This window comes from Spodoptera frugiperda, chromosome 28 (genome assembly GCF_023101765.2).
Source record: "Spodoptera frugiperda isolate SF20-4 chromosome 28, AGI-APGP_CSIRO_Sfru_2.0, whole genome shotgun sequence".
In the NCBI taxonomy this organism is placed as follows: Eukaryota; Metazoa; Arthropoda; class Insecta; order Lepidoptera; family Noctuidae; genus Spodoptera; species Spodoptera frugiperda.
In genome coordinates, this window is record NC_064239.1 from 627,018 (window position 1) to 638,487 (window position 11,470).

The window sequence follows — 11,470 nt, forward strand, 5'->3', positions numbered from 1 at the left end:
AACGCGTTTAGTGGTGATAGATGGGCCATCCATCGCCATTCGCGCGAGAGTGCAGGCACCATAATAATCAATTTCATTCAGCCATTGATTGATGATTACCGGTACATGGTTTCCTTTTATTTATATTTTATGGTGGGTGCTTTTTTATTTAAAATTAAATAAGTTAGAAAGATTTTAATAATCCGATTTTTATATGGACAGCTTAATCTGCATTGGTATTTAAATAGCTATAATATTCAGAAAGATATAAAATGAGGTACCTTAGTTTTTTTAAGGTGGAAAAACCATTCAATAACTTCACTCGCCTTGGGCGAGGCGTTCCGACTCCTGATTTTTGTGTCGAAGCCCTGGTAAGCCCACTAGGTAGTCCGCAGCTCAAGTACCTTAGTTAAGACTGAATATTTGAGACTTCTAAATTAGTCACAAAAAGTATAAACCCTAAAGTATGATGTAACTAATATAAGCTACAATAACCCTAAAATTCTCCAACAATTTTTCCACAAAAAAAACTCTCAAAAATAAGTACTCGTACACACATTATTCTTATTCTTATTTATACAAACAATTTCAACACACAAATAAGGGAACAAATTGAGCCACGAAATATAATACGCACATACGCGCCCATCAATAAATCAAATACCGACATGTAGACGTTTTCCCCTCGACATAAGCTGTTTGAAGTACCCCTACGCCATATTTCAATTAATTTTCACTCGTTAGGAATATTCCTCATTCCTCCCACCTGTATTTAAATACATAAATACACTTGATACAGAAATACACTTGATACAGAAATACACTTGATACTTTATACTGACGCACTCGAGCAAGCAGAACTATTTAACGTAGCATGAAAAGCATTCGCTATAAACGGTGCCTCACATTAGTGCCTTGCGCTGCCATTGTAGAACCACTTTCAGTAAAATTAAATACTTGAAGGAATCCTTCGGGTAACACTTACGTACAACGATTAAATGATAGTAGTTAGTTGAATTATACTTAAGTCGATTGTTACTCGAGGATGAAGTAATTGCAATGTATTTGACCACTTTACTACCAATAGGAGACTGATACAGACAATACAACATGTGCGAGAACGTATCTGTAAAAGAGTAGCGAGTTATTTGTAGCAAAAATACATGTTGGCATATTCGTTATACCCAACCTATATCCCAGTTATTAAGAGAAATAATAAGAATATCGGGATTAATACAAACATCCACCACAATATCAGACGAGTACATACACAGCTACAAAATTTAATCCAATATATTCTGGAGAATTCGCCGGAATATGTAGACAGACGACAGGGCGGCCCTTCAGGGAGCCTCTAGCGAGGGGGCTGTTATAAGGGTAGTGGAGGGATTTTTTGTCGTCTCAACGTCCCCTCACGCACCCTTAAGTCGCCCCTATATTTATCTAGAGCTTCAATGTTTCGTTGCACGGTACCTACACTGATTTCACTTGCTAATCCAATTCAACCTTTTTCCAGACTTTGTTGGTCCTTTCGAGTAAGACGAAATGTCCTTTGATAATCTCAAGAGAAGTTATGTAAACTCCTTATTTGATTTGTGTTAGACGTTTCATGATAAACATAATTTAAAAAGGGCAAGCGAGATTGGATCTTTGGTGTAGTGTGTTTAAGGTAGAGTTTTAAGTACGTTTATATTTTATTTCAGTTGCTACAACAACTGATTTGAATAAAACAGGCAATGTAGAATTTATTTTTATCGAAGCAATTAGTTATGTCAACAAACCTGAGCTAAATGCTTCAATATATTAAAATGCTTTCGTTTAATTACGACGAATTAAATTCTACGTGCCATACAATATATTGTTGTACACAAAACTTAACAATTAAGTACACAATAACTCCTTATATGTAGGAAAGGGGATAGTATATCATTCTCACGAAGTCCCCATTTCTCTTAATTAACTTTAATACCGACCGTAAGTCCTCCGTTACGATACACGAGGGAGCAGCTCTTAGAGACTACAATACAATAACTAAGAACTAGGAAGAACAACTTATAAGCAGAAATCTTTGCAATTTTGAATGAAAAATGTTAGTGAACTTATTTTTCTAAATATTAAATTGTATCGTCATACATAAATGGCACTTTCAGTGCCTCTTAATAAGATTTTCAATATAAAATTTTGTTTCGTAGAAAACATTTTTGTGGAACATAGCTTTCAAACTCTCGTGAACCATTTCACTAAAACTGATCAGTACAGCGAATTTATGTAATGAAAGTGTGTGTAATGTAAATACACTACAGCTATGACTATTAATTTGTGATTTGTTTCTTAAAAAAACTTTTCGAAAAACAAAATAAGTAAAACGTCATTACAATAACAGAAATCAATAAATGTTTATAGTCCGGGAGCACGACACACAAAAAGACACCATCATCCGTATACTATTAGTTTTGTACTCCCAACTAAAGATAAATGAGCTGAGGGTGTTTCACCGCAGTCGTACAAAAGTTGGGGAGGAACTTTATGATCACAACCCATAGCCTAAGGCACAACTGAGCTGCCTTCCGCTCCGCTGAATATCAGTCTTTGATGTGAATTTCAGCCAAAACTGTGTAAATACAAGTGATGCGTACGTACTTTTAAGGTCTGGAAAATCTTGAGCCGCGTGACGGTTGGTGTGAGCTTAAATATTTTTTTGTGGGTACTAGTTCAATGGTCTATAATTATGAGACTGTTTAGTTAATTCAAAGCACTAATATCTAAAACTAAACTCGATAAAGTGCGAGAGAAAAATAGTTACTTGAGTGTTTCGAAACCATATTTTGAGCAAAGACAAGATGCGATACTATAAAAAGTGTAAAATGTAAATTCAGTTTAGCCAAATTATAAAATGTGTATAACTAAAAAATAATTTTTTTTTCAAACTTTCCTTAAAAATATAGTACGACAAAAAGTAAGTTGTTTAAAAACTCGGATCGATCTAACGACTTCACAAAATTAAATAACCCTCCTTCTGGCGCAGTCGGGTAATAAAAACATTGAAAAGCATCTTTTCCTTTTAGCGACAAAGTACAAAGAAGAAAACCTTTATTCAATGTTTTAAAAAATGGCCACATAGTTATATAATGATACATATCATTATAATTTTTAATTCCATTTTGTTTTTGTTTTTTCTAAAACATTATACAATAGGGTTATACACACACTGCATCAAAAAAAAAAAAAAGTCCGCAATCTAATAAAACAATGTTTACATAACGATTCATACTGTTGTTACACAAATAGTTACCTTAATTTGAAGCTAACCAGCTATAATTTACCAATACATGTTATGGTAACTATTAAGCAAAAATTCACACAAAATTCCATATAAAAGCGACACGTAATTACAGTTGAAAATGTACGTTTAACTTAATAAAAGTTCTCGTTAGAAGTTTAAACAAAGTTTGGCTGAGCTAAATGCAATACAGACGAATTAAATTTCCATGTGAATAATAAATGACGTTCCCGAGTAGATGGCAACTACATTTAGTCGAACTACCACTAGTACTTACGTTAATTATACTATTAAACTTTAACATAAGCTGATCGCGTTTGTGTTTCACTTTTGGGATGTGCAGAGATGAAATATGATGTACTTTTAATATGATGTTTTGCTATTAATATATAATTGAGACGATATTGGTAAATTGTAATGAAGAATCACTGATTTTTATCTTACTAGTATTATAAATGTAAAAAATTGAATGTTTGTTTGTTACTCCTTCAAGTCAAAACAGAAATTTGGAACAGGAGTAAATTATGGTTTGGAATAACACATTAGCCATGAATTCAACAAAGAAAGAAATAAGCAATTGTCTGTCAGTCTGTCCGTTAGTGAAGCTAGGTTACCTTACCTACCTTATTATCATACTTACCTTACCTAATAATAAGACGATTTTTAATAATTTATCGAAAAAACAAACATGATAGTATGGTTAAAATTGAGGCATTATTAAGTAAAGTAAAACGCTTTCTAATACATTTTAAGTAAGGTTTCTTTTACAAAATTATTTTCCGTAACATGAACGCTTTAGAAACCGCAATTTCAACTCATTCTCGTTTAGTGTTTACATAACCACGTAACATAACAATTTTGTTATTTTATATAACGACTGAAAGCAAATTACAGTTTATAAGAATGATAATGTAGTTTTGTATTATTAACCCCTTTCGTTTAAGAGGCAATTGAGTGCAGACAATAGCCGGGTAGGTCGGAAGTACCCGGGTAGGCAGGAAACGCCTAACCGGGTAGAATTCCCGCACCGAAGGGACTAACAACGAGCTTTGTTTTAAGAATAGTTGTCAAGAATTTATGTCATTCTTATTTCTTGTAAAGCATTGTAATGTTTGAGGTAATGAATGAAGATATTTACGGTTATAATTATTTCAAAAGTATTAATTTACGGTTGGAATAAATGATTTGACTTTGATATCTACAAATGTTAGTGACTGCTTTGTCTAGCCAAATAAGTCTAATTCCTATTTTTTTTTATTTATAACAAAGATGAAGTATATTTTAGCACATGGTTTAATTGTGGTAGCTTAAAGATGTTTATCTCACGTAGTGATATACATATACTAATACCCCGAAATAAAATACAATCCAACTCAAAAAAAATATTGTCACCTCTGAATCTCAACACTAATAGACTAGACAAGGAGACCGACCTCCTTAGTTAAGTCATTTAACCAAACCTAACTACAACTCTGCTATAATACAGTAAAACACTACAAGACGGTCCCTAATCCACGGCTGCGAACTGTCATCGGAGATGAAACTCTTGACCGCTGTAATCTTACCAAAATAATCCCTTTGTCGTCTTACAACCCCCATGGGGGATGACACTCGAGTAGTTTCAGCTAGCTCTCCGACTATTACGACCTCTTATTTTCCTTAAGGGTTCATTGAACTTATTTTATTAGGTCGCTAACGTTACTGTAAGAAATTTTATGTAGAACGGTGTAATAAGACGTATATGTACTACTTTTATATGTATACATAAATATTATGTAGGAGCAAGTTTTATACAGAGTAATAACAAAACTATTTCTTTTTTTTTCACTTTCAAAGGTAACTAACGAGCGAATATTTTATCCGAATGAATTCTCTGTTTTACGAGACTTCTCATTAAATTCAATAGCTGTAAAATTCATAACATATATGGTATATACCTACATATAAATTGTTTGTAATGAATCACTCCATCACAATATTAAATACATTAATTAAAATTGATGACAATTGAAATTTCAACTGAAGAATATACAAAAACATTTTGAATTTGTTCCCATCAAAAGCCATATTCATAGCTTGGATATTTTTCTCCTTTTATTATTTTTGAAATTCTAAACCAAAAAATAAAATCCTGGAATCTCGGTGCGGACAAACAATGTTCGTTTGTCTATATTTTCTATATATTTATTTTTAGCATATTGTGTAGTTTGCAGCGCTATCCTAACTATCCTTTATTTTAACACGTTACATACCGAAATGAAGTTTACTAACGCGCGCTATAGAATTTTCGATTTAACTGTGCAGTTTTATATTTTAAGCGAACTGCACAGTTAAATCATAAGGTATGGAGAGCAAACAGCTGAACTGTGTAGTTTTAACTGAAGATATGTAGGCTGTATATAAGTAGATCTACGATTAACCTGTACGGTTCGTATATTATACATATAGTCACATTTTAAATTATTCATTTAAGATAATAAGTATTGAGAACACAAAAACAATTATATCCTCCAAATCTTGGCTAACTATACATAAAAATGACTAAGAGTACATAAAATTTACAAAATACTCCAAAACGTATTCTCCAAACTACAGTGAAAAAAAACGCGTGATCTATGTAACCTTAACTTTTTTCTATATAAAAATATATGACTTCCAAATAACTAACCTAAGCTTAAATTATTAACTAAATAACGTACTCGTTTTCACTTGGAATAACTGATGATGCGGATGACGTAATTAGATTTTAATCACAAATAATTAAAGTGTCATTGCTATGTTATCAATTACAAATCGGAAAGTATTAATTGTACACTATTAATGAAAAACATTTACCATCATGTTGTAACTAAACACAAATTGATGTTTAATTATAAAGTATGTTAATTTTATTATAACTTTCGTGAGACATACTAAATTAATTATTATCTAATCGGTATACTCAAGCATGGCCTCTAGCATGGCTTGTAACTAGCAAGTTCCTCGTCAAATAGATACGTGAGTAAGCCGATAACATAATAATTAAAAAGTACGTTGGTAATATTCTGTATAATTTACTCATAACTTAAGATACAGTATTGTACTTTTGAATAATTTGTATTTTGATATTGTAGAAGTTGGTTGACGACAACAGCTTTTCTTAGTAAAGCATTATTTTTTAAGAAACACAATATGAAATACGTCGTCTTTTCTTACGTGAAATCTTAAACATCAAAGAAAAATACTTCTCAAATTGTTGTTCACACACAAATCATTAAATCTTTTTGAGGCTGGCTCTTGTCTCACTTATTATATTTCTTTCTTTCTTAAAAAAGGAAAAAAAAAGAACAATTAACCTTTTCATCCGTTGTGAGTGGTGTCGGAAAATTTGTAATATTTTTTGTATTATTAATTTTGTGGTTAGAATTTAATATTCATGATCAATGATGAAATAGTCTTAATAGTCCAATAGTGGCCTTCTAAGCGTGGCCTATTAGATAATAAATATATGAGGATCGACGAATGTCATGGTCAATTAAAACGCAAATTAATATTTTATATCTATGTCATTATGTTTACTGATACTATGACCCCGGCGACGATAGCGGTTGATTAGAATTTATTTGAATGATTTTTTTTCTAATAATTAATACTTTTAATCATTTTTATGAAGAAATAAATTAAATGGTAAATAAATTGAATCACGTTGAAAATACATTTTGTACGATTTCGAGAGTTTTATCGTTGATATTAAACAGTAAATTCGTTAAAAAATACACCCGAACAAAAATATTCAGTGGAACGAAATATGAGAACAATAACAACAAACACCTCTAATTAATAACAAGAGAATATCTCATCAAAAATACATACGTGAAGCACATCCTGGGAGAGAATCCACACCAAACGAGTATTTGTTTGTAAGTACATTTATGTATGGAACATCACTGACACACACACATGCACTTCATAATCATACATCCAACACTTGGCACAGTACTATACAGTCAACATAATTGTAATTTTACACACCGTGTATAATATAGGGTTATGATATAAAACGACGAGAAACGTCGTAACCATTCGAGGGTTGGTGGTGACTGAGGGCGGGGGTGAGCGCGGCGCGCGGGGCGGGGACGGCGCCGCGCAGGCGGAACAAGCGCCCCCCTCGCCTCGTCCACTATCGGGACCAACTTTATTTTTCTGTTTTCGGATCGGCCACTTATCTTAGCCGGTGCCGATTGATACAAAAGCGCAATTAAAATACGTACATTTCCCCCTTTTTAGTACTCTACTGTATTTTTTTTGCCGTTTCCGAATAATTAAAGTTTTTCTGAAGTCCGGCACTAAATACATAGTTTCGTCGTATTTATAGTCTCACTCGGAATTTATTGCATGGAACGTTACGTATTTTAGTTATTTGCATTAATTTTGCATGATCAGTGGTATTTACAGATTGGACTTCATTTAATTTAAACGTTTGAAAATACTGGATTATAGGTTTATTAATTTCTGACGTGTAACTTATTTATATTTTGTGTATATTATTGCAAGTACCAAAACATTTGCAAATCAACAAAAATAAGTATAAGAAAAGAATAAAACAATAATTTTGATAACAATAAAACTTGAAGAGCACGTTATTTGTTTTAGAAACGTGATACGTTGAATGTTGTCGTTGGCGTCGTGTCGCGCGGCAAACTAAGCGGTTACGGGATTGATGGCAAAGCATTTTTCAACTTGCAATTTTTAGAAACTATTCCGTTATTCTGCGCCAACTAAGTTTAGTGAGCTAGCGAGCTATGCGCCACCAGATTTTTCGATAAAAAATTGACAGTTTTTTTGAAATTCACTTTCCTTATTTTTACAGATTGGTACAACGTTCACCTAACGGGCACTGGTCAAAGAAAAACGTTAAAATGTTAGTAAAAGTTAGACACACATAGTTTATAACAATGCGGTGATATAAAAATGTTGCATCAATACCATAACACAAGAGTAAAAATGTATGAAAAAATTACAATTCAATTTGAAATTGTGCAGAAATAGCTTTTTTAGAATATCATACAAAACCTGTCACGCTGTCAGGTTGCATTTAATTAACAATTTTATTTATTAGATCTTGTATCGTGAACAGTTTGTTCATCTGGGTTCTATATCTATGAAAAACTTTATTAGCTTTGTTAACCTTTTGACGAAAACATGATTTAAGACGACTACATTGTCAATCAACTAACACTTTAATTTTTCCGTAATATTAATAAAGAAAGTTTAAAAGCCTTACATATATTTCTTATAGGCATAATAAAACCATTTGTACTAGGCCAAACTGCTGTCTTAAACAAATAAAAAACAAAGTGCTGTTAGCAACAGACATTTTCAAGGAATCTAAAAGCAGTGATACTTTACATTAATTTCAGGAAAAAAATAAACAAATTCTAGAGGTAGTTGGTAGAGCAAGAAGATAGTAGGTACACTCTTGTTGTTTGCCCCAACAAATATAGGAAATTAGATCGCTTTTTCTTACTTTTAAGTGCTTTTACTTTGTTTATTTTGTTGTAAATGTATTTTTTCTGTTGCCCGTACTGAGATGATATTGTGAAATGATGATGAAATATTCTAAGGTTTTTTTTTTATATTATTGAGCCCTACATTTTAGCTACGTCTCATTAAATTTATCTACTATGAACAGTCTGTCAGTAATGGCGATCAGTAATTCAAATGCGAATACATTACTAAACAGTTGACTACATACCACATTTGTGCAATTATTGTATTTTTACTTTATTAGAGTATAACAGATTCTGTATCCTCAGCAGAATATTTTTTTCCTTTTTTGAGGGGGAAAATCATCCAATGACTTCTCCTGCATTGGGCTTTGCGAGAGGAAGTTTTTCTCATTCTTACGCTTGCTTTTCGAGCTGGAGCCCTGGTGACCTAGGCAGATAGGCAGTCTGCAACTTCGGATCAGGCATCAGCCGTACTCCAGTAGAGCCCTGTGGTAGTCTGATGGCTTTTTGAGGCGCAAGCGGAACGCAACGCGCTGTACACATGGGAATATTTTTATCCTACAAATAGAAGATCTCGAGGTTAATTCCGGGTTAATGATACTTTTTCTATGGTAGTTGGTATTTTTATGTCATAAACTTTGCGGTACACGTCAGTATTCTCACAGGAACATTAAGCCAATTTTATATATCGCAAATAAAGAATATCTTCCTTAGATATTTGGTTTACTGCATAATGTCTTCACTATAGACTTGGCTCCTTGCCTACATGACGTAACTCGTACATCTATAAAATATTTCGAAACACTTCTAAACGTGATTGATGATTTTAATCTCAAGCCAGCCAGCTCAAGTTATACCTAAATAATGATTAAGTACATTTAAATATCACATTAAAGTACTATCAAAATTATTGTAAGCAGTGTGCAAGGTTATTATGTAAAAACATTGTTATTAAGGCAAAGTTGTTTTCGTAATAACTAACGTATGACACTCTAAATTAACTAAAAGCACGGTTTAGTCAGCTCTACTAGGTTCGAGTCACAGAGGGACTCTTCATCATGAGCAGCGTGCGCGATATCGCGCAACCTACGCCTATCAGTAGCGCAGTAAGTAAAGTCGTGATGATAATGAGTCTAAATGCTCTTTAAAAACTACCCTATGCAAGAAAAACCTAACATTCAAAAACAAACTTTCGTAAAAAGAAATAGAGATCACAATAATAACCGCAAGCAACTACTGCTCTAGGACAAACTTTCATTTGTCGTTGCTTTCTGCTCTAAAATTTGCTTTAAAAGTGGGGCACTGACCCAGTTCCGAATTAATTTGCAATGACAGTGATGCGATTTTCGAGCAAAAATCCTTGGCGTCCCGTAACTCAGTAATAGAGATCACCATGTATCTTTATCACCTTTATTTACAGCCTGTATAAAAACGTTGCGCACTGCGTGGGGTAAATTGGAGATTTTTTTTCCTTATTTAATATTTTTCAAAAGTTGGTTTTTTCTACAGACTGCCTCATATCCGAAGCACAACTGCTTAGTGACGGGTTTTGTGTTCCACGTGAGTGATACATTGTCTATCTCTGTCAACCTCTTTGGTGTATAAAAAACGTGATATTATATTTCATTTTTTTTTTCTTAAAGTAACCCCGTAGTAGTAAAGGAACTGTAAAGCGTACACAGTAGAAGTAACTCTTTTCGCAGTACTACGTGATTAATGATAACAAACCTGTCACGATGCTAGCGGTGTTGCTACGCAGCTGACGGGAAACTCTCGACGACAAGCCTATACCCACCCTTTGTACAAAACACGGGCAAAGTTATTTATCAAAAGTAATTATTTTTACGCCTCATTTTCTGTTCTGTTGAGCAAATATTAAAGTTTTAATAAGGACTTACTTTCAAAGTTTCACCGCGATATTCCAAATTGCTCTACACATTTAATTTCGGCAATCTCTTTAGGAGTTTTTAAAAGAACGTTCGATACAAATTGTTTTATAATACCCTTGGGGAAGCGCTATACAAATGAAATAAGAAAGCGCACAAGTTGAAGGACGAAGGGTGTGTTCGACGACCTACATAATTTTATTTCTGGCTTGGGAGAAATAACAAGTCCGATAGAGTGTTTCAAACTTCCAAAAAGTTGTCGATTTGACCGTTTTTTTGGACACGCCCGTCCTGTACGGAGTTTGGCTGACTACACCGTGGTACTTGGAAATGTAATCGATAGTTTCTTATTTAGTTAGTTGTGGAGAGTGATAAAAAATAATACAATCTTATTAGAGTAATTTTCACATCACATAATTCGTTATAAATGCAATAATGGGATAGGGAGATGGTTGAAACAACGAGTAAAAATAAAATGGAGACTTACTATTTAATTTAAGTCATGTCGGTTTACCAGGACTTTGCTTTTATTGCCAACGTTCCAAGAACGGGAGGATGGTTCCATATGAACTTTTGGAAGTGATAGGAAAAAAGAGGAGTGTTAATGAATCCATGTCACCGTGTCCCAGATGCACTCAGAACATCAGTCACTGAACTTTATGCAATTTGCCACTCTAGAAGCGAAAACTTGTTCCATTTCCTTTTCCAAAAAGTATCATATTATATGTACAAGTTTCTAGGTATCTCAAAATGATTCGATTTAAAATGAACCAAATTTGAGCCGTAAATTACATATTGATTCATAATTAGCTGCTGCCTGTTTAAGCGTGAAGCGT

The 11,470-nt window shown here is 33.2% G+C and overlaps 1 protein-coding gene across 1 annotated transcript in view; it reads right to left on the reverse strand.

Moving 5' to 3' along the window:
• The window catches only part of LOC118265483 (uncharacterized), a 65,782-nt gene extending 58,430 nt beyond the window's left edge, over positions 1-7,352 (reverse strand). Inside the window, exon 1 of the mRNA XM_035578378.2 lies at positions 7,112-7,352. The gene's annotated coding sequence lies outside the window, so the exon portion shown is untranslated. The remainder of the gene's footprint in view (positions 1-7,111) is intronic.
• Between the last annotated feature and the right edge of the window lie 4,118 nt (positions 7,353-11,470).